Source organism: Oncorhynchus kisutch, linkage group LG14 (genome assembly GCF_002021735.2).
Source record: "Oncorhynchus kisutch isolate 150728-3 linkage group LG14, Okis_V2, whole genome shotgun sequence".
Lineage (NCBI taxonomy): Eukaryota > Metazoa > Chordata > Actinopteri > Salmoniformes > Salmonidae > Oncorhynchus > Oncorhynchus kisutch.
Genome location: NC_034187.2, coordinates 84498724 through 84522968, shown reverse-complemented (window position 1 = coordinate 84522968; position 24245 = coordinate 84498724). Strand labels below are relative to the sequence as shown.

The 24245-nt window shown below is 44.1% G+C and overlaps 1 protein-coding gene across 1 annotated transcript in view; it reads right to left on the bottom strand.

The window, feature by feature from the left end:
- Positions 1-21698, bottom strand: part of LOC116353436 (regulating synaptic membrane exocytosis protein 3-like) — a 169233-nt gene extending 147535 nt beyond the window's left edge. The window contains exon 1 of the mRNA XM_031789105.1: positions 21463-21698. The gene's annotated coding sequence lies outside the window, so the exon portion shown is untranslated. The remainder of the gene's footprint in view (positions 1-21462) is intronic.
- Between the last annotated feature and the right edge of the window lie 2547 nt (positions 21699-24245).

The following is a 24245-nucleotide window of genomic DNA, read 5'->3' as shown; positions in this document are numbered from 1 at the left end:
AGTGATTCATGTTGTCTAGATTACCTGTAGTGATTCATGTTGTCTAGATTACCTGTAGTGATTCATGTTGTCTAGATTACCTGTAGTGATTCATGTTGTCTAGATTACCTGTAGTGATTCATGTTGTCTAGATTACCTGTAGTGATTCATGTTGTCTAGATTCCTGTAGTGATTCATGTTGTCTAGATTACCTGTAGTGATTCATGTTGTCTAGATTACCTGTAGTGATTCATGTTGTCTAGATTACCTGTAGTGATTCATGTTGTCTAGATTACCTGTAGTGATTCATGTTGTCTAGATTACCTGTAGTGATTCATGTTGTCTAGATTACCTGTAGTGATTCATGTTGTCTAGATTACCTGTAGTGATTCATGTTGTCTAGATTACCTGTAGTGATTCATGTTGTCTAGATTACCTGTAGTGATTCATGTTGTCTAGATTACCTGTAGTGATTCATGTTGTCTAGATTACCTGTAGTGATTCATGTTGTCTAGATTACCTGTAGTGATTCATGTTGTCTAGATTACCTGTAGTGATTCATGTTGTCTAGATTACCTGTAGTGATTCATGTTGTCTAGATTACCTGTAGTGATTCATGTTGTCTAGATTACCTGTAGTGATTCATGTTGTCTAGATTACCTGTAGTGATTCATGTTGTCTAGATTACCTGTAGCGATTCATGTTGTCTAGATTACCTGTAGCGATTCATGTTGTCTAGATTACCTGTAGCGATTCATGTTGTCTAGATTACCTGTAGCGATTCATGTTGTCTAGATTACCTGTAGCGATTCATGTTGTCTAGATTACCTGTAGCGATTCATGTTGTCTAGATTACCTGTAGCGATTCATGTTGTCTAGATTACCTGTAGCGATTCATGTTGTCTAGATTACCTGTAGCGATTCATGTTGTCTAGATTACCTGTAGCGATTCATGTTCTCTAGATTACCTGTAGCGATTCATGTTCTCTAGATTACCTGTAGCGATTCATGTTCTCTAGATTACCTGTAGCGATTCATGTTGTCTAGATTACCTGTAGCGATTCATGTTGTCTAGATTACCTGTAGCGATTCATGTTGTCTAGATTACCTGTAGCGATTCATGTTGTCTAGATTACCTGTAGCGATTCATGTTGTCTAGATTACCTGTAGCGATTCATGTTGTCTAGATTACCTGTAGCGATTCATGTTGTCTAGATTACCTGTAGCGATTCATGTTGTCTAGATTACCTGTAGCGATTCATGTTGTCTAGATTACCTGTAGCGATTCATGTTGTCTAGATTACCTGTAGCGATTCATGTTGTCTAGATTACCTGTAGCGATTCATGTTGTCTAGATTACCTGTAGTGATTCATGTTGTCTAGATTACCTGTAGTGATTCATGTTGTCTAGATTACCTGTAGTGATTCATGTTGTCTAGATTACCTGTAGTGATTCATGTTGTCTAGATTACCTGTAGTGATTCATGTTGTCTAGATTACCTGTAGTGATTCATGTTGTCTAGATTACCTGTAGTGATTCATGTTGTCTAGATTACCTGTAGTGATTCATGTTGTCTAGATTACCTGTAGTGATTCATGTTGTCTAGATTACCTGTAGTGATTCATGTTGTCTAGATTACCTGTAGTGATTCATGTTGTCTAGATTACCTGTAGTGATTCATGTGTCTAGATTACCTGTAGTGATTCATGTTGTCTAGATTACCTGTAGTGATTCATGTTGTCTAGATTACCTGTAGTGATTCATGTTGTCTAGATTACCTGTAGTGATTCATGTTGTCTAGATTACCTGTAGTGATTCATGTTGTCTAGATTACCTGTAGTGATTCATGTTGTCTAGATTACCTGTAGTGATTCATGTTGTCTAGATTACCTGTAGTGATTCATGTTGTCTAGATTACCTGTAGTGATTCATGTTGTCTAGATACCTGTAGTGATTCATGTTGTCTAGATTACCTGTAGTGATTCATGTTGTCTAGATTACCTGTAGTGATTCATGTTGTCTAGATTACCTGTAGTGATTCATGTTGTCTAGATTACCTGTAGTGATTCATGTTGTCTAGATTACCTGTAGTGATTCATGTTGTCTAGATTACCTGTAGTGATTCATGTTGTCTAGATTACCTGTAGTGATTCATGTTGTCTAGATTACCTGTAGTGATTCATGTTGTCTAGATTACCTGTAGTGATTCATGTTGTCTAGATTACCTGTAGTGATTCATGTTGTCTAGATTACCTGTAGCGATTCATGTTGTCTAGATTACCTGTAGCGATTCATGTTGTCTAGATTACCTGTAGCGATTCATTGTTGTCTAGATTACCTGTAGCGATTCATGTTGTCTAGATTACCTGTAGCGATTCATGTTGTCTAGATTACCTGTAGCGATTCATGTTGTCTAGATTACCTGTAGCGATTCATGTTGTCTAGATTACCTGTAGCGATTCATGTTGTCTAGATTACCTGTAGCGATTCATGTTGTCTAGATTACCTGTAGCGATTCATGTTGTCTAGATTACCTGTAGCGATTCATGTTGTCTAGATTACCTGTAGCGATTCATGTTGTCTAGATTACCTGTAGCGATTCATGTTCTCTAGATTACCTGTAGCGATTCATGTTCTCTAGATACCTGTAGCGATTCATGTTGTCTAGATTACCTGTAGCGATTCATGTTGTCTAGATTACCTGTAGCGATTCATGTTGTCTAGATTACCTGTAGCGATTCATGTTGTCTAGATTACCTGTAGCGATTCATGTTGTCTAGATTACCTGTAGCGATTCATGTTGTCTAGATTACCTGTAGCGATTCATGTTGTCTAGATTACCTGTAGCGATTCATGTTGTCTAGATTACCTGTAGCGATTCATGTTGTCTAGATTACCTGTAGCGATTCATGTTGTCTAGATTACCTGTAGCGATTCATGTTGTCTAGATTACCTGTAGTGATTCATGTTGTCTAGATTACCTGTAGTGATTCATGTTGTCTAGATTACCTGTAGTGATTCATGTTGTCTAGATTACCTGTAGTGATTCATGTTGTCTAGATTACCTGTAGTGATTCATGTTGTCTAGATTACCTGTAGTGATTCATGTTGTCTAGATTACCTGTAGTGATTCATGTTGTCTAGATTACCTGTAGTGATTCATGTTGTCTAGATTACCTGTAGTGATTCATGTTGTCTAGATTACCTGTAGTGATTCATGTTGTCTAGATTACCTGTAGTGATTCATGTTGTCTAGATTACCTGTAGTGATTCATGTTGTCTAGATTACCTGTAGTGATTCATGTTGTCTAGATTACCTGTAGTGATTCATGTTGTCTAGATTACCTGTAGTGATTCATGTTGTCTAGATTACCTGTAGTGATTCATGTTGTCTAGATTACCTGTAGTGATTCATGTTGTCTAGATTACCTGTAGTGATTCATGTTGTCTAGATTACCTGTAGTGATTCATGTTGTCTAGATTACCTGTAGTGATTCATGTTGTCTAGATTACCTGTAGTGATTCATGTTGTCTAGATTACCTGTAGTGATTCATGTTGTCTAGATTACCTGTAGTGATTCATGTTGTCTAGATTACCTGTAGTGATTCATGTTGTCTAGATTACCTGTAGTGATTCATGTTGTCTAGATTACCTGTAGTGATTCATGTTGTCTAGATTACCTGTAGTGATTCATGTTGTCTAGATTACCTGTAGTGATTCATGTTGTCTAGATTACCTGTAGTGATTCATGTTGTCTAGATTACCTGTAGTGATTCATGTTGTCTAGATTACCTGTAGTGATTCATGTTGTCTAGATTACCTGTAGTGATTCATGTTGTCTAGATTACCTGTAGTGATTCATGTTGTCTAGATTACCTGTAGTGATTCATGTTGTCTAGATTACCTGTAGTGATTCATGTTGTCTAGATTACCTGTAGTGATTCATGTTGTCTAGATTACCTGTAGTGATTCATGTTGTCTAGATTACCTGTAGTGATTCATGTTGTCTAGATTACCTGTAGTGATTCATGTTGTCTAGATTACCTGTAGTGATTCATGTTGTCTAGATTACCTGTAGTGATTCATGTTGTCTAGATTACCTGTAGTGATTCATGTTGTCTAGATTACCTGTAGTGATTCATGTTGTCTAGATTACCTGTAGTGATTCATGTTGTCTAGATTACCTGTAGTGATTCATGTTGTCTAGATTACCTGTAGTGATTCATGTTGTCTAGATTACCTGTAGTGATTCATGTTGTCTAGATTACCTGTAGTGATTCATGTTGTCTAGATTACCTGTAGTGATTCATGTTGTCTAGATTACCTGTAGTGATTCATGTTGTCTAGTCTAGTATCCTGTAGTGATTCATGTTGTCTAGATTACCTGTAGTGATTCATGTTGTCTAGATTACCTGTAGTGATTCATGTTGTCTAGATTACCTTAGTGATTCATGTTGTCTAGATTACCTGTAGTGATTCATGTTGTCTAGATTACCTGTAGTGATTCATGTTGTCTAGATTACCTGTAGTGATTCATGTTGTCTAGATTACCTGTAGTGATTCATGTTGTCTAGATTACCTGTAGTGATTCATGTTGTCTAGATTACCTGTAGTGATTCATGTTGTCTAGATTACCTGTAGTGATTCATGTTGTCTAGATTACCTTGTAGTGATTCATGTTGTCTAATACCTGTAGTGATTCATGTTGTCTAGATTACCTGTAGTGATTCATGTTGTCTAGATTACCTGTAGTGATTCATGTTGTCTAGATTACCTGTAGTGATTCATGTTGTCTAGATTACCTGTAGTGATTCATGTTGTCTAGATTACCTGTAGTGATTCATGTTGTCTAGATTACCTGTAGTGATTCATGTTGTCTAGATTACCTGTAGTGATTCATGTTGTCTAGATTACCTGTAGTGATTCATGTTGTCTAGATTACCTGTAGTGATTCATGTTGTCTAGATTACCTGTAGTGATTCATGTTGTCTAGATTACCTGTAGTGATTCATGTTGTCTAGATTACCTGTAGTGATTCATGTTGTCTAGATTACCTGTAGTGATTCATGTTGTCTAGATTACCTGTAGTGATTCATGTTGTCTAGATTACCTGTAGTGATTCATGTTGTCTAGATTACCTGTAGTGATTCATGTTGTCTAGATTACCTGTAGTGATTCATGTTGTCTAGATTACCTGTAGTGATTCATGTTGTCTAGATTACCTGTAGTGATTCATGTTGTCTAGATTACCTGTAGTGATTCATGTTGTCTAGATTACCTGTAGTGATTCATGTTGTCTAGATTACCTGTAGTGATTCATGTTGTCTAGATTACCTGTAGTGATTCATGTTGTCTAGATTACCTGTAGTGATTCATGTGTCTAGATTACCTGTAGTGATTCATGTTGTCTAGATTACCTGTAGTGATTCATGTTGTCTAGATTACCTGTAGTGATTCATGTTGTCTAGATTACCTGTAGTGATTCATGTTGTCTAGATTACCTGTAGTGATTCATGTGTCTTAGATTACCTGTAGTGATTCATGTTGTCTAGATTACCTGTAGTGATTCTGTTGTCTAGATTACCTGTAGTGATTCATGTTGTCTAGATTACCTGTAGTGATTCATGTTGTCTAGATTACCTGTAGTGATTCATGTGTCTAGTACCTGTAGTGATGTCATGTTGTCAATAACCTGTAGTGATTTCATGTTGTCTAGATTACCTGTAGTGATTCATGTTGTCTAGATTACCTGTAGTGATTATGTTGTCTAGATTACCTGTAGTGATTCATGTTGTCTAGATTACCTGTAGTGATTCATGTTTCTAGATTACCTGTAGTGATTCATGTTGTCTAGATTACCTGTAGTGATTCATGTTGTCTAGATTACCTGTAGTGATTATGTTGTCTAGATTACCTGTATGTGATTCATGTTGTCTAGATTACCTGTAGTGATTCATGTTCTAGATTACCTGTAGTGATTCATGTTGTCTAGATTACCTGTAGTGATTCATGTTGTCTAGATTACCTGTAGTGATCATGTTGTCTAGATTACCTGTAGTGATTCATGTTGTCTAGATTACCTGTAGTGATTCATGTTGTCTAGATTACCTGTAGTGATTCATGTTGTCGGTCTGTAATTGTGTAATGACTTGAAAAAGAGATTCAAAGAGATTTCAAATCTCAATGAGCCCTTCCTGGTTAAATGAAGGTTAAATGAAGGTTAAATGAAGGTTAAATAAAGTGGGACGGACCAGAAAATAACTGCCTCATCTCTTTCTTTTCATCTCCTTATTTCTCCAGTAATATCATCTGTTTTATCTCTTTATTTCTCCAACACCAACCTAAGAAATATATGTAAAAAGAAGATATAGGGGAAATTAAAACCCTCCTATCTTCTTTCTCTCGCTACCTTCCCCCTTTCTCTCTCTCTCTCTCTCTCTCTACAAAGAAGAAAATGATGGTACGGACAGAGGGAGGACTGAAGGAGGACGGAGGGAGGACGGAGCGAGGACGGAGGGAGGACTGAGGGAGGACGGAGGGAGGACGGAGGGAGAACGGAGGGAGGACTGAGGGAGGACGGAGGGAGAACGGAGCGAGGACGGAGCGAAGACAGATGGAGGACGGAGGGAGAACGGAGGGAGGACGGAGGGAGGACGGAGGGAGGACGGAGCGAGGACGGAGGGAGGACGGAGCGAGGACGGAGGGAGGACGGAGGGAGGACGGAGGGAGAACGGAGGGAGGATGGAGGGAGGACGGAGCGAGGACGGAGGGAGGCCGAGGGAGGACGGAGCGAAGACAGATGGAGGACGGAGGGAGAACGGAGGGAGGACGGAGGGAGGACGGAGGGAGGACGGAGCGAGGACGGAGGGAGGACGGAGCGAGGACGGAGCGAGGACGGAGGGAGGACGGAGGGAGGACTGAGGGAGGACGGAGGGAGAACGGAGCGAGGACTGAGGGAGGACGGAGCGAGGACTGAGGGAGGACTGAGGGAGGACGGAGGGAGGACGGAGCGAGGACGGAGCGAGGACGGAGGGAGGACGGAGGGAGGACTGAGGGAGGACGGAGGGAGAACGGAGCGAGGACTGAGGGAGGACGGAGCGAGGACTGAGGGAGGACTGAGGGAGGACGGAGCGAGGACAGAGGGAGGACGGAGCGAGGACGGATCGAGGACGGAGCGAGGACGGAGGGAGGATGGAGGGAGGACGAAGCGAGGATGGATCGAGGACTGAGGGAGGACGGAGGGAGAACGGAGCGAGGACGGAGGGAGGATGGAGGGAGGACGAAGCGAGGATGGATCGAGGACTGAGCGAGGACGGAGCGAGGGATGTGAGGAAATAAAGCAAAAAGTATAAGGCTGTAGAGGGAAAGTGGATGAAGAGGGCCGTTGATGGATGACAAAACACAGACAGACAGACCGACACACACACATTGATAGATGAGACTGGGAGTTGGCCTGACTCATGCCTGCACTGCTTTCTGCTCTGACCAGAATAGCCTTGGGGTGTGTGTGTGTGTGTGTGTGTGTGGTGTGTGTGTGTGTGTGTGTGTGTGTGTGTGTGTGTGTGTGTGTGTGTGTGTGTGTGTGAACCTAACATTGTCCGCCCCTTCTCTGCCCACGCACCCCACCTGGGATGCAGTTAGGTCCTCGTCAGCACCCCACACCCCCACTTTATCACCACAATCCCAACTGAGAGAGTAAGAATCTGTCTTGAGGCTAGAATGAGCCCATGGAGACTTCTACTCTAGAATCTAGCATGGAGCTAGACAAGACGTCTAACCCCCATCTAGCCAAAGGGGTAGAATGTACCCATAGAGACTTGAATAGGGTCAGGTAATGTGTTGTTTTACAGTTTAACCTCAGTCAGTGATGAATATGTGACCATTTGAATTGTATCTTGGGAGATGGGTAACAAAAGGACAGATATGACGGCTAGGAGAGGCTAATAGAATAGAGACATACACACACACACACTACATGACCAAAAGTATGTGGACAATTGCTCGTCAAATATCTCATTCCAACAATATTGGGCATTAATGCTGCTATAACGGCCTCCACTCTCCTGGGAAGGTTTTCCACTAGATGTTGGAACATTTCTGTGGGGACTTGCAGCCATTCAGCTACAAAAGCATTAGTGAGGTCGGGCACTGATGTTGGGTGATTAGGCCTGGCTCGCAGTCGGCGTTCCGATTAATCCCAAAGGTGTTCGATGGGGTTGAGGTCAGGGCTCTGTGCAGGCCAGTCAAGTTCTTCCACAATGATCTCAACAAACCATTTCTGCATGGACCTCGCTTTGTGAACAGGGGCATTATCATGCTGAAACAGGAAAGGGCCTCACAAGTCCTCAACTGGCAGCTTCATTAAATAGTACCCGCAAAACACCAGTCTCAATGTCAACAGTGAAGAGGCGACTCCGGGATGCTGGCCTTCTAGGCAGAGTTGCAAAGAAAAAGCCACATCTCAGACTGTCCAATAAAAAGAAAAGATTATGATGGGCAAAAGAACACAGACACTGGACAGAGGAACTCTGCCTAGAAGGCCAGCATCCCAGAGTTGCCTCTTCACTGTTGACGTTGTGACTGGTGATTTGTGAGTACTATTTAATGAAGCTGCCAGTTGAGGACTTGTGAGGCATCTGTTTCTCAAACTAGACACTCTAATGTACTTGTTCTCTTGCTCAGTTGTGCACCGGGGCCTCCCACTCCTCTTTCTATTCTGGTTAGAGCCAATTTGTGCTGTTCTGTGAAGGGAGTAGTACACAGCGTTGTACGAGATCTTCAGTTTCTTGGCAATTTCTCACATGGAATAGCCTTCATTTCTCAGAACAAGAATAGACTGACAAATTTCAGAAGAAATTTTGAGTCTGTAATTGAACCCACAAATGCTGATGCTCCAGATACTCAACTAGTCTAAAGAAGGCCAGTTTTATTGCTTCTTTAATCAGAACAGTTTTCAGCTGTGCTAACATAATTGTTTTCTAATGATCAATTAGCCTTTTAAAATGATAAACTTGGATTAGCTAACACAACGTGCCATTGGAACACAGGAGTGATGGTTGCTGATAATGGGCCTCTGTACACCTATGTAGATGTTCCATTAAAAACCAGCCGTTTCCAGCTACAATAGTTATTTACAACATTAACAATGTCTACACTGTATTTCTGATCAAATGTATGTTATTTTAATGGACATTTTTTTGGTGCTTTTCTTAAAAAAAAAAGGGCATTTCTGAGTGACTACAGACTATTGAAAGGTAGTGTACACAGTGATAGTCAAACAGTTGGACACACCTACAGACCTACAGACCTACAGACCTACACACCTACAGACCTACAGACCTACAGACCTACACACCTACAGACCTACAGACCTACAGACCTACAGACCTACAGACCTACAGACCTACACACCTACAGACCTACAGACCAACAGACCTACAGACCTACACACCTACAGACCTACAGACCTACAGACCTACAGACCTACAGACCTACAGACCTACACACCTACAGACCTACACACCTACAGACCTACAGACCTACACACCTACAGACCTACACACCTACAGACCTACAGACCTACACACCTACAGACCTACAGACCTACAGACCTACAGACCTACACACCTACAGACCTACAGACCTACACACCTACACACCTACAGACCTACAGACCTACAGACCTACACACCTACACACCTACAGACCTACACACCTACAGACCTACAGACCTACAGACCTACACACCTACAGACCTACAGACCTACAGACCTACACACCTACAGACCTACAGACCTACACACCTACAGACCTACACACCTACACACCTACAGACCTACAGACCTACACACCTACACACCTACAGACCTACAGACCTACACACCTACAGACCTACAGACCTACAGACCTACAGACCTACAGACCTACACACCTACACACCTACAGACCTACACACCTACAGACCTACAGACCTACACACCTACAGACCTACACACCTACAGACCTACAGACCTACACACCTACAGACCTACACACCTACAGACCTACAGACCTACAGACCCACAGACCTACACACCTACAGACCTACACACCTACAGACCTACAGACCTACAGACCTACACACCTACAGACCTACAGACATACAGACCTACAGACCTACACACCTACAGACCATACACACCTACAGACCTACAGACCTACACACCTACAGACCTACACACCTACAGACCTACACACCTACAGACCTACAGACCTACAGACCTACACACCTACAGACCTACACACCTACACACCTACAGACCTAACACACCTACAGACCTACAGACCTCCACACCTACAGACCTACACACCTACACACCCTACAGACCTACAGACCTACAGACCTACAGACCTACAGACCTACAGACCTACACACCTACAGACCTCCACACCTACAGACCTACACACCTACAGACCTACAGACCTACACACCTACAGACCTACACACCTACACACCTACACACCTACAGACCTACACACCTACAGACCTACAGACCTACACACCTACACACCCACAGACCTACAGACCTACAGACCTACACACCTACACACCTACAGACCTACAGACCTACACACCTACAGACCTCCACACCTACAGACCTACACACCTACACACCTACACACCTACACACCTACACACCTACAGACCTACAGACCTACAGACCTACAGACCTACAGACCTACACACCTACAGACCTACAGACCTACATACCTACACACCTACAGACCTACAGACCTACACACCTACAGACCTACAGACCTACAGACCTACAGACCTACACACCTACACACCTACAGACCTACACACCTACACACCTACAGACCTACAGACCTACACACCTACACACCTACAGACCTACAGACCTACACACCTACAGACCTACAGACCTACAGACCTACACACCTACAGACCTACACACCTACACACCTACAGACCTACACACCTACACACCTACAGACCTACAGACCTACAGACCTACACACCTACAGACCTACAGACCTACAGACCTACAGACCTACTCGCTTCCAGGGTTTTTCTTTATTTTTTACTATTTTCTACATTGTAGAATAATAGTGAAGACATCACAACTATGAAATAACACATATGGAATCATGAAGCCTGTTATATCAGCCTCTATTAGCTTGTAACATTCTAACAGAGAATTACTTATTTTATTTATTTATTTCACCTTTATCTAACCAGGTAGGACTAGTTGAGAACACCTTCATTTAACCAGGTAGGACTAGTTGAGAACACCTTTATTTAACCAGGTAGGACTAGTTGAGAACACCTTTATTTAACCAGGTAGGACTAGTTGAGAACACCTTTATTTAACCAGGTAGGCTAGTTGAGAACAAGTTCTCATTTACAATTGCGACCTGGCCAAGATGAAGCAAAGCAGTTCGACAGATACAACGACACAGAGTTACACATGGAGTAAAACAAACATACAGTCAATAATGCAGTATAAACAAGTCTATATACGATGTGAGCAAATGAGGTGAGAAGGGAGGTAAAGGCAAAAAAGGCCATGGTGGCAAAGTAAATACAATATAGCAAGTAAAACACTGGAATGGTAGTTTTGCAATGGAAGAATGTGCAAAGTAGAAATAAAAATAATGGGGTGCAAAGGAGCAAAATAAATAAAATAAATTAAATACAGTTGGGAAAGAGGTAGTTGTTTGGGCTAAATTATAGGTGGGCTATGTACAGGTGCAGTAATCTGTGAGCTGCTCTGACAGTTGGTGCTTAAAGCTAGTGAGGGAGATAAGTGTTTCCAGTTTCAGAGATTTTTGTAGTTCGTTCCAGTCATTGGCAGCAGAGAACTGGAAGGAGAGGTGACCAAAGAAAGAATTGGCTTTGGGGGTGACAAGAGAGATATACCTGCTGGAGCGCGTGCTACAGGTGGGTGATGCTATGGTGACCAGCGAGCTGAGATAAGGGGGGACTTTACCTAGCAGGGTCTTGTATTCTATCAGCCTCTGTTAGCCTGTTAGCCTGTTATAGTATATCAGCCTCTTTTAGCCTGTTAAATTATATCAGCCTCTGTTAGCATGGAAATTTTATCAGCCTCTGTTAGCCTGTTATATTATATCAGTCTCTGTTAGCCTGTTATATTATATCAGCCTCTGTTAGCCAGTTATATTCTATATGCCTCTGTTAGCCTGTTAGCCTGTTATAGTATATCAGCCTCTTTTAGCCTGTTAAATTATATCAGCCTCTGTTAGCATGGAAATTATATCAGCCTCTGTTAGCCTGTTATATTATATCAGCCTCTGTTAGCCTGTTATATTATATCAGCCTCTGTTAGCCAGTTATATTCTATATGCCTCAGAGGCAATACAACAGGCTAACAGAGGCTGATATAATATAACAGGCTAACAGGCTAACAGAGGCTGATATAATACAACAGGCTAACAGAGGCTGATATAATATAACAGGCTAACAGAGGCTGATATAATATAACAGGCTAACAGAGGCTGATTTAATACAACAGGCTAACAGAGACTGATATAATACAACAGGCTAACAGAGACTGATAGAATATAACACGCTAACAGAGGATGATAGAATATAACAGGCTAAGAGAGCCTGATTTAACATAACAGGCTAACAGAGGCTGATATAATATAACAGGCTAACAGAGGCTGATTTAATATAACAGGCTAACAGAGGCTGATAGAATATAACAGGCTAACAGAGGCTGATTTAATATAACAGGCTAACAGAGGCTGATATAATATAACAGGCTAACAGAGGCTGATTTAATATAACAGGCTAACAGAGGCTGATAGAATATAACAGGCTAACAGAGGCTGATTTAATATAACAGGCTAACAGAGGCTGATATAATATAACAGGCTAACAGAGGCTGATTTAATATAACAGGCTAACAGAGGCTGATAGAATATAACAGGCTAACCTGCTAACAGGCTAACAGAGGCTGATATAATACAACAGGCTAACAGAGGCTGATATAATACAACAGGCTAACAGAGGCTGATAGAATATAACAGGATAACAGGCTAACAGAGTCTGATATAATACAACAGGCTAACAGAGGCTGATAGAATATAACAGGCTAACAGGCTAACAGAGGCTGATATAATACAACAGGCTAACAGAGGCTGATAGAATATAACAGGCTAACAGAGTCTGATAGAATAGGCCATATTGCCCCTAGATTGAGGATCATATTGGCTCTGTGGATGCCGTTGGATAATTTTCTTCGGATGTGAATATGAAAATAGGAAAACAGCCACAATTATAGTGTTGGGAGAAAATGGTTTACAGTTCCATATTATTTTGGACGATATTATATCCATGCTATGACTCCTTTTGCTGTTGCTACATAGCGTTAGCTAGCGCTGGTTGGCTGTACCTGCTCCAAAACACCCTATTGCTTGTTCTTCATCTTTAAAAAAATAAAAAATTGTGAGCAAACACATTTTCAGCACATTCATTTACATTTTCTCATGCTCTCTCATCTGTCTGCAGCAGACATATTAGGGAGAAATACCATTACATAACTCCAACTCTACCAATCTCTCCCTCTCTCTTACTCATGTCAATTTTTACATCTATGTCTCTCTCTCTCTGTGTGTGTGTCTGTGTCTCTGTGTCTCGGTCTCGGTGTCTCTGTGTCTCGGTCTCTGTGTCCGTCTGCGTTTCAGTGTTCATCTGTGTCTGTGTCTGTGTCTCTGTCTCCGTCTGTGTCCAGGTCCCCGTCTGTGTCTCCGTCTGTGTCTCCGTCCCCGTCAGTGTCTCCGTCTGTGTCTTCGTCCCCGTCAGTGTCTCCGGCTGTGTCTCCGTCTCCGTCTGTGTCTCCGTCCCCGTCTGTGTCTCCATCTCCGTCTGTCTCCATCCCCGTCTGTGTCTCCGTCTGTGTCTCCGTCCCCGTCTGTGTCTCCGTATCCGTCTGTGTCTCCGTCTGTGTCTCCATCCCCGTCTGTGTCTCCGTCCCTGTCTGTGTCTCCGTCTCCGTCTGTGTCTCCGTCTGTGTCTTCGTCCCCGTCAGTGTCTCCGGCTGTGTCTCCATCCCCGTCTGTGTCTCCGTCCCCGTCAGTGTCTCCGTCAGTGTCTCCGTCTGTGTCTTCGTCCCCGTCTGTGTCTCCGTCTCCGTCTGTGTCTCCGTCTCCGTCTGTGTCTCCGTCTCCGTCTGTGTCTCCGTCTGTGTCTCCGTCTGTGTCTCCATCCCCGTCTGTGTCTCCGTCTGTGTCTCTGTCTGTGTCTCCGTCCCCGTCAGTGTCTCCGTCAGTGTCTCCGGCTGTGTCTCCGTCCCCGTCAGTGTCTCCGTCAGTGTCTCCGTCAGTGTCTCCGTCTGTGTCCCCGTCTCCGTCTGTTTCTCCGTCTGTGTCTCCGTCTGTGTCTCCGTCCCCGTCTGTGTCTCCATCTCCGTCTGTCTCCATCCCCGTCTGTGTCTCCGTCTGTGTCTCCGTCCCCGTCTGTGTCTCCGTATCCGTCTGTGTCTCCGTCTGTGTCTCCATCCCCGTCTGTGTCTCCGTCTGTGTCTCCGTCCCTGTCTGTGTCTCCGTCTCCGTCTGTGTCTCCGTCTGTGTCTTCGTCCCCGTCAGTGTCTCCGGCTGTGTCTCCATCCCCGTCTGTGTCTCCGTCCCCGTCAGTGTCTCCGTCAGTGTCTCCGTCTGTGTCTTCGTCCCCGTCTGTGTCTCCGTCTCCGTCTGTGTCTCCGTCTCCGTCTGTGTCTCCGTCTGTGTCTCCATCCCCGTCTGTGTCTCCGTCTGTGTCTCTGTCTGTGTCTCCGTCCCCGTCAGTGTCTCCGTCAGTGTCTCCGGCTGTGTCTCCGTCCCCGTCAGTGTCTCCGTCAGTGTCTCCGTCAGTGTCTCCGTCTGTGTCCCCGTCTCCGTCTGTTTCTCCGTCTGTGTCTCCGTCTGTGTCTCCGTCCCCGTCTGTGTCTCTTGTTCCCGTCTGTGTCTCCGTCTCCGTCTGTGTCTCCGTCCCCGTCAGTGTCTCCGTCTGTGTCTCTGTCTCCGTCTGTGTCTCCGTCTGTGTCCCCGTCTGTGTCTCTGTCTGTGTCTCCGTCTGTGTCTCCGTCTCCGTCTCAGTCTGTGTCTCCGTCTCCGTCCCCGTCTGTGTCTCCGTCTCCGTGTGTGTGTGTGTGCGTGTGTGTGTGTGTGTTGAGATGTGAAGTGGACACGACAGCTCTCATGGTCACCACATCATGATGGGTCTCTTTGATCCTGCCGACCAGCATCTCAGCTATTGTCCTCAAGACTCCTCTCATCACTCCTCAGACCATACACACACAAACACACACACACAGACACACACACAGATCTGTTTAATATCTGATTACTATGATAATATCTGCTCTGCCTCTGTGTTGTTCACGTTGGATTTTCAGTTCAAAGAGAAGCAGGATCTGGAGTATGTATGGCCATTGTGTGTGTGTGTGTGTGTGTGTGTGTGTGTGTGTGTGTGTGTGTGTGTGTGTGTGTGTGTGTGTGTGTGTGTGTGTGTGTGTGTGTGTGTGTGTGTGTGTCTATCCTCAACGCTACAGTGTGTACTAGGCTGGCCTTTGAGTAACTGCTCTAGTTCGATCTGTCAAATCTCTCTCTAACACACACACACACACACACACACACACCTCCCAAATCAGTGTGGTGAATATTTCAGTAAAGCTTCATAATATTCTGTCTTGTTCCATTCCTGGTTTCTCCAGAGATCACCGACCATTCAGGTGCTTCTTGTTTCTCCAGAGATCACCGACCATTCAGGTGCTTCTTGTTTCTCCAGAGATCACCGACCATTCAGGTGCTTCTTGTTTCTCCAGAGATCACCGACCATTCAGGTGCTTCTTGTTTCTCCAGAGATCACCCGCAATTCAAGTGCTTCTTGTTTCTCCAGAGATCACCGACCATTCAGGTGCTTCTTGTTTCTCCAGAGATCACCCGCAATTCAGGTGCTTCTTGTTTCTCCAGAGATCACCGACCATTCAGGTGCTTCTTGTTTCTCCAGAGATCACCGACCATTCAGGTGCTTCTTGTTTCTCCAGAGATCACCGACCATTCAGGTGCTTCTTGTTTCTCCAGAGATCACCCGCAATTCAAGTGCTTCTTGTTTCTCCAGAGATCACCGACCATTCAGGTGCTTCTTGTTTCTCCAGAGATCACCGACCATTCAGGTGCTTCTTGTTTCTCCAGAGATCACCGACCATTCAGGTGCTTCTTGTTTCTCCAGAGATCACCGACCATTCAGGTGCTTCTTGTTTCTCCAGAGATCACCGACCATTCAGGTGCTTCTTGTTTCTCCAGAGATCACGACCATTCAGGTGCTTCTTGTTTCTCCAGAGATCACCGACCATTCAGGTGCTTCTTGTTTCTCCAGAGATCACCGACCATTCAGGTGCTTCTTGTTTCTCCAGAGATCACCGACCATTCAGGTGCTTCTTGTTTCTCCAGAGATCACCGACCATTCAGGTGCTTCTTGTTTCTCCAGAGATCACCGACCATTCAGGTGCTTCTTGTTTCTCCAGAGATCACCGACCATTCAGGTGCTTCTTGTTACTCCAGAGATCACCGACCATTCAGGTGCTTCTTGTTTCTCCAGAGATCATCGACCATTCAGGTGCTTCTTGTTTCTCTAGAGATCACCGACCATTCAGGTGCTTCTTGTTTCTCCAGAGATCACCGACCATTCAGGTGCTTCTTGTTTCTCCAGAGATCACCGACCATTCAGGTGCTTCTTGTTTCTCCAGAGATCACCGACCATTCAGGTGCCTCTTGTTTCTCCAGAGATCACCGACCATTCAGGTGCTTCTTGTTTCTCCAGAGATCACCGACCATTCAGGTGCTTCTTGTTTCTCCAGAGATCACCGACCATTCAGGTGCTTCTTGTTTCTCCAGAGATCACCGACCATTCAGGTGCTTCTTGTTTCTCCAGAGATCACCGACCATTCAGGTGCTTCTTGTTTCTCCAGAGATCACCGACCATTCAGGTGCTTCTTGTTTCTCCAGAGATCACCGACCATTCAGGTGCTTCTTGTTTCTCCAGAGATCACCGACCATTCAGGTGCTTCTTGTTTCTCCAGAGATCACCGACCATTCAGGTGCTTCTTGTTTCTCCAGAGATCACCGACCATTCAGGTGCTTCTTGTTTCTCCAGAGATCACCGACCATTCAGGTGCTTCTTGTTTCTCCAGAGATCACCGACCATTCAGGTGCTTCTTGTTTCTCCAGAGATCACCGACCATTCAGCTGCTTCTTGTTTCTCCAGAGATCACCGACCATTCAGGTGCTTCTTGTTTCTCCAGAGATCACCGACCATTCAGGTGCTTCTTGTTTCTCCAGAGATCACCGACCATTCAGGTGCTTCTTGTTTCTCCAGGGATCACCGACCATTCACACCGATCACCGTGTGTGTGTGTGTGTGTGTGTGTGTGTGTGTGTGTGTGTGTGTGTGTGTGGTAGCCTACACAACGTATGCCCTTGGTCATTTTTTTACTGGGTTTGTTAGTAACAGTGGTCTCATTCTGTCTCTGTTCTGGGTTTGTTAGTAACAGTGGTCTCATTCTGTCTCTGTTCTGGGTTTGTTAGTAATAGTGGTCTCATCCTGTCTCTGTTCTGGGTTTGTTAGTAACAGTGGTCTCATCCTGTCTCTGTTCTGGGTTTGTTAGTAACAGTGGTCTAGTCCTGTCTCTGTTCTGGGTTTGTTAGTAACAGTGGTCTCATCCTGTCTCTGTTCTGGGTTTGTTAGTAACAGTGGTCTAGTCCTGTCTCTGTTCTGGGTTTGTAAGTAACAGTGGTCTCATTCTGTCTCTGTTCTGGGTTTGTTAGTAACAGTGGTCTCATCCTGTCTCTGTTCTGGGTTTGTTAGTAACAGTGGTCTCATCCTGTCTCTGTTCTGGGTTTGTTAGTAACAGTGGTCTCATCCTGTCTCTGTTCTGGGTTTGTTAGTAACAGTGGTCTCATCCTGTTTCTGTTCTGGGTTTGTTAGTAACAGTGGTCTCATCCTGTCTCTGTTCTGGGTTTGTTAGTAACAGTGGTCTCATCCTGTCTCTGTTCTGGGTTTGTTAGTAACAGTGGTCTCATCCTGTCTCTGTTCTGGGTTTGTTAGTAACAGTGGTCTCATTCTGTCTCTGTTCTGGGTTTGTTAGTAACAGTGGTCTCATCCTGTCTCTGTTCTGGGTTTGTTAGTAACAGTGGTCTCATCCTGTCTCTGTTCTGGGTTTGTTAGTAACAGTGGTCTCATCCTGTCTCTGTTCTGGGTTTGTTAGTAACAGTGGTCTCATCCTGTCTCAGAACTCTGATGCCAGTCTCCTCTGCCAATGATTTAGCAAAGCCAAAACACACGCTGAGGTGTGAGAGTATGTCAGATGTTCAATCTCTCACTCACACACACACACACACATGACCGTTTTAAGAAAATAGATGTGTTGAAACTGCAAAAGTCAAGTACGAGACCATGTGTGAGCAAAATGTACGGCAAAACATAAATTACTACGTTGGCGTTTATCAATGCATTTCTGCTGTTTTGTTTTATTCTCTGGTAACAAAACGCACAAAGAAATAGGAATCCCATATCACACCTGGTGCAGCAACAGTGCCTGGAGGGGCGGTGAGCACTGTTCCACTGCTTTTCAAACAGGATTTACGGTATGTTGCCTGTAAACTCAACTGGGCAGTGTTTATATTCACCTCTTTCAAAACAGACGCATTTCTACCATTTTGTTGTTGGTATTCACCTTTTACACGTTTCTTTAGCCCGGCAAGGAGCGAAAGGCATCCAACATTAACCCTTTGTGTTGTCACAGTCACCACATGATAGTCTGACGTGACAACAGCAAATTACTCTAAATGAGTTTAGCATGCTAGTTTAAATTGGCTATCTTGCTAGCAACAAACAACAAAAAAACATGATCTAGAAAGTTGCTTTCAGTTCCCTGGCTTTACTTGATTCACTACATATCCTAAATACATTTTTTAAAACAGATGGGTTTTTGTGTGTGCAACAAAAAATATAGAGCAGGAAACATTGGTACCTGACTGCTGAGATGTCATACAGACTGTTTCATGATTTTGTTTGTAATTTCTTATCTTTAAAAAACAAAAAACACTCTTTCTCAAATACTTTCATTGTGCTCTAAATCTATTTTTGTGCTCTGAAATGTTTTCAATTTCAGCGTAAAGCCCAGCACACACACACACACACACACACACACAAACACAAACCACACACCTATATCTCTCAGCCGAGTTGTCCTGGAAAATCTTGCCTTTGACCCCACTTCAATCTCCCCAAAAAGCATCAGGTATTCCCATCAGGCCTGATCTCTTCTTCAATCTCCCCACAAAGCATCAGGTATTCCCATCAGGCCTGATCTCTACTTCAATCTCCCCACAAAGCATCAGGTATTCCCATCATGCCTGATCTCTACTTCAATCTCCCCACAAAGCATCAGGTATTCCCATCAGGCTTGATCTCTTCTTCATCTTATTGGATGTCTATCAGTCTGATTGTCTCATCTTATTGGATGTCTATCAGTCTGATTGTCTCATCTTATTGGATGTCTATCAGTCTGATTGTCTCATCTTATTGGATGTCTATCAGTCTGATTGTCTCATCTTATTGGATGTCTATCAGTCTGATTGTCTCATCTTATTGGATGTCTATCAGTCTGATTGTCTCATCTTATTGGATGTCTACCAGTCTGATTGTCTCATCTTATTGGATGTCTATCAGTCTGATTGTCTCATCTTATTGGATGTCTATCAGTCTGATTGTCTCATCTTATTGGATGTCTATCAGTCTGATTGTCTCATCTTATTGGATGTCTACCAGTCTGAGTGTCTCATCTTATTGGATGTCTATCAGTCTGATTGTCTCATCTTATTGGATGTCTACCAGTCTGAGTGTCTCATCTTATTGGATGTCTATCAGTCTGATTGTCTCATCTTATTGGATGTCTATCAGTCTGATTGTCTCATCTTATTGGATGTCTATCAGTCTGATTGTCTCATCTTATTGGATGTCTATCAGTCTGATTGTCTCATCTTATTGGATGTCTATCAGTCTGATTGTCTCATCTTATTGGATGTCTATCAGTCTGATTGTCTCATCTTATTGGATGTCTACCAGTCTGATTGTCTCATCTTATTGGATGTCTATCAGTCTGATTGTCTCATCTTATTGGATGTCTATCAGTCTGATTGTCTCATCTTATTGGATGTCTATCAGTCTGATTGTCTCATCTTATTGGATGTCTATCAGTCTGATTGTCTCACCTTATTATGGTCTACATTCTGCTGAATGACATTAATTAGACATTGCTTCAACAACACAAAGTAATGTCTATAAGGGGCGGCAGGTAGCCTAGTGGTTAGAGTGGAGGGGCGGCAGGTAGCCTAGTGGTTAGAGTGGAGGGGCGGCAGGTAGCCTAGTGGTTAGAGTGGAGTGGCAGCAGGTAGCCTAGTGGTTAGAGTGGAGGGGCGGCAGGTAGCCTAGGGTTAGAGCATTGGGTCAGTAACTGAAAGGTTGCTAGATGCAATCGCCGAGCAGACATGGTATAAATCTGTCGTTCTGCCCCCTGAACAAGGCAGTTAACCCACTGTTCCACAGGTAGACTGTCATTGTAAATAAGAATTTGTTCTTAACTGACTTGCCTAGTTAAATAAATATAAGCCTAGAGGTAGTCATCTGAATATCTGCTGGCAGAACTGACTGGAGACGACACTAGGTTAACCAAAGAGAAACTGTCAACATTGATAAGTCTTTGCACTGACCACAAGACTTTGACTTGATGTCCTCTCAACTAAAACTACGTCTTTCCAACGTCTTTTGCTCACTGGGTAGGCTATATTTTGCGATGAGTGTTTCTTTGTAGCAGGTTTAATAAGATGAAAATACATTTCACATAACAGTCAACATTTCGAATAACAAATGGATAGTGTTTTATATGTCCCTGAACCCTCTTATTCACCGAGGAGAAAGGTAACTGCAGAAACATAAAACGTAACCTCTAAGAAGTTAGTCAATGTTGATTGTAAGTTGTTGAGTCTCCATAAAGAGGTTGTTGAGGAATGACAGGTAATAGGCTATGATTACTTGGTGGTGGAAACAATACAACTATCGCTGATCTGATTATACTAAAATGCGATACGATTCAAATAATCCATTTAAAAAAACTATCTAAACATATTACACAAATGCCTTAAATAATGCCAACTAAATAAAAAACTGCATGCGTTTTAACTCGCCTCCCAATGTTTTCTTTTTGTATTCACTAGCATTTCATCCAGTGAAAACGCCTATGTTTATCCGCGACGGTCAAACCCAACAAAGATGTAATCACCGTCATTATGATCGTTATCACAGCGCACCGTTTGGTTCATAAACCGGAGCCGGGTACCATCTAAGGAATTAACCAGGGATCATTTCTTCAAATGAACGTGAGAAATGCCGAATCAAAAAACAAAAATCACTTACCGTGTTACAGCCAGGAGCGTCTAACGGACTGTAATCGGTTGTCAGAAGTTTTTTTAGGGGGGGTTAAATAATGGTTTGTTTTTGAAGAACCGTTGAGAACGTCATCGTTTTTTTTGGTGGTGGGGGGGGGGTTCTATTTCGGTTTTGCTACTGGTGCGCGAGGATGATGATGCTGCTTCTCAACCGTTTTCTCGGTAGGGTTTCGCTGCTGGTGCCTCTGCATCCACACGGTGCTGCGGGAGCAACTGGAAGGAGAGGGAGGGAGAGGGAGAGAAAGAGAGAGAGAGGGGGGGGGGGAGAGAGAGGGGGGGGGAGAGAGAGAGAGAGGGGGGAGGGAGATAGAGAGAGGGGGGGAGAGAGAGAGAGAGAGGGGGGAAGAGAGAGAGGGGGGGGGGGGAAGAGAGAGAGAGAGACAGACAGAGAGAGAGAGAAGGTGGAGGGAGAGGAGCGCAACGAGAGGCATGCCAAAGGAACGCTGTTGGACTTGATCTAGTCAGTAACTGGGCAGCAGGCCTAGCGGTATCCCGCGGTACTGTAGGAAGGAATAGACGACAGAGATGTCCATCCATTCCCCTCTCTCCTTCATTCTACCTTCTAGCTGAAATCTACTGATCAGCCTAATAAGAGAGTTGTCCTCTCGTTTCTGTTTTACTAGCATCTCTCCCTGGTTAGTCCTGAGTCAGGTGTACAGCATCTGACTAGCCACTAGTAGGGTAGTAGAAGATGCTGCACCAGCATAGTTTAGCTGAAGCAGAAACAACCAGGGTTGGCAACCAGACTATCCTTAAAATGACCTCAACTAGAATATTAAACTGTCATCTCTATCCCCAATGTGAGCACAGCACATACCCCTTGGTAAAGCATTCACACCCTTAGTGTGCTTGCCATCTATCCACGGTAGAAAAGCTTTCTTAAATGATCTCATTCTAATGTAATGTGTTGGCTTCATGTGTGTTGTGTCCGTGCATTCTTGTCCCAGTGTGTACACACCACTGCGATTGTGTGTGCGCGCGCTCGTACCGGTATGTATGTGCATTCTCAATCAGTGTACCTGTGTGTGTGTGTGTGAGACCACTAATGCTATCCACTCTAACCCACTTAGCTGTGGCTGGTGGCAGTGCAGGCCAATGCATATGCATATGAAATGCATATTCAAGTTGAAGGCTTTGTGGATTAGAGGGATATAACTTGGCTACCGAGGGGGAATACTGTCTCTACACTTAGGATCTGCGGTTGTCCCCATAGGAGAACCCTTTTATAGTTCCAGGTAGAAAACTCTGTTGAAACATTTCTACCTGGAACCAAAAGGGTTCTACCTGGAACCAAAAGGGTTCTACATGGAACCAAAGGGGTTCTACCTGGATTCAAAGGGGTTCTACCTGGAACCAAAGGGGTTCTACCTGGAACCAAAAGGCTTCTACCTGGGACCAAAAGGCTTCTACCTGGAACCAAAAGGGTTTTATCTATGGGGACACCCAAAGAACCCTTTTTGGTTCTAGATAGCTGTACCGGCTTTCTTCCTGGGAAAGAGAGGCGGACCAAAATGCAGTGTGGTTAAAGTTCATGGTTCTTTAATAAGAGAAACTATATATGAACAAAATACAAAACAAGAAACGTGAAAAAAACAAAAACAGTCCCGTGTGGCACAAACACTGACACAGGAAACAACCACCAAACCCAACACAAAACAGGCTACCTTAATATGGTTCCCAATCAGAGACAATGACTAACACCTGCCTCTGATTGAGAACCATATCAGGCCAAACATAGAAATAGACAAACTAGACGTACAACATAGAATGCCCTTTTTTTTTTATCTAAGAGTGTATTTGATGAATTGATGCTAAACTCTGGAAGTGGATCAGGTTAGTACATCCATTCAGGGACTGGACACACACACACACATGCACGCACACACACACTCGACTGTCCCCTTTCCCTTGGACCTTGATGTCAGCACGCTACTGTCGTTTCAGGCCTGCAGAAGGGGCTGGATTTGAGAGAGAGAGAGAGAGAGAGAGAGAGAGAGAGAGAGAGAGAGAGAGAGAGAGAGAGAGAGGTGGGTAGAGACTGAAAGGACAGAGAGAGAGAGACAGAGAGAGAGGTGGGTAGAGACTGAAAGGACAGAGAGAGAGAGACAGAGAGAGAGAGAGGTGGGTGGAAGGGTTAGGACAGAGAGTGACAGAAAGAGCGAGAGAGAGAGGTGGGTAGAGGGGTTAGGACAGAGAGTGACAGAAAGAGAGAGAGAGAGAGAGAGAGAGAGAGAGAGGTGGGTAGAGACTGAAAGGACAGAGAGAGAGAGAGAGGTGGGTAGAGACTGAAAGGACAGAGAGAGAGAGACAGAGAGAGAGAGGTGGGTGGAGGGGTTAGGACAGAGAGTGACAGAAAGAGAGAGAGAGGTGGGTAGAGGGGTTAGGACAGAGAGTGACAGAAAGAGAGAGAGAGAGGTAGGTAGAGGGGTTTGGACAGAGAGTGACAGAAAGAGAGAGAGGTGTGTAGATGTAACCGATGTGAAATGGCTAGCTAGTTAGCGGTGGTGCGCGCTACTAGCGTTTCAATCGGTGACGTCACTCGCTCGGAGACCTTGAAGTAGTTGTTCCCCTTGCTCTGCAATGGCCGTGGATTTGTGGAGCGATGGGTAACGATGCTTCGTGGGTGTCAGTTGTTGATGTGTGCAGAGGGTCCCTGGTTCGAAGCCAGGTAGGGGCGAGGAGAGGGACAGAAGCTATACTGTTACATAGAGACTGAAGGGACAGAAGTCTGAGAAGGAGGAGGGAGAGGCT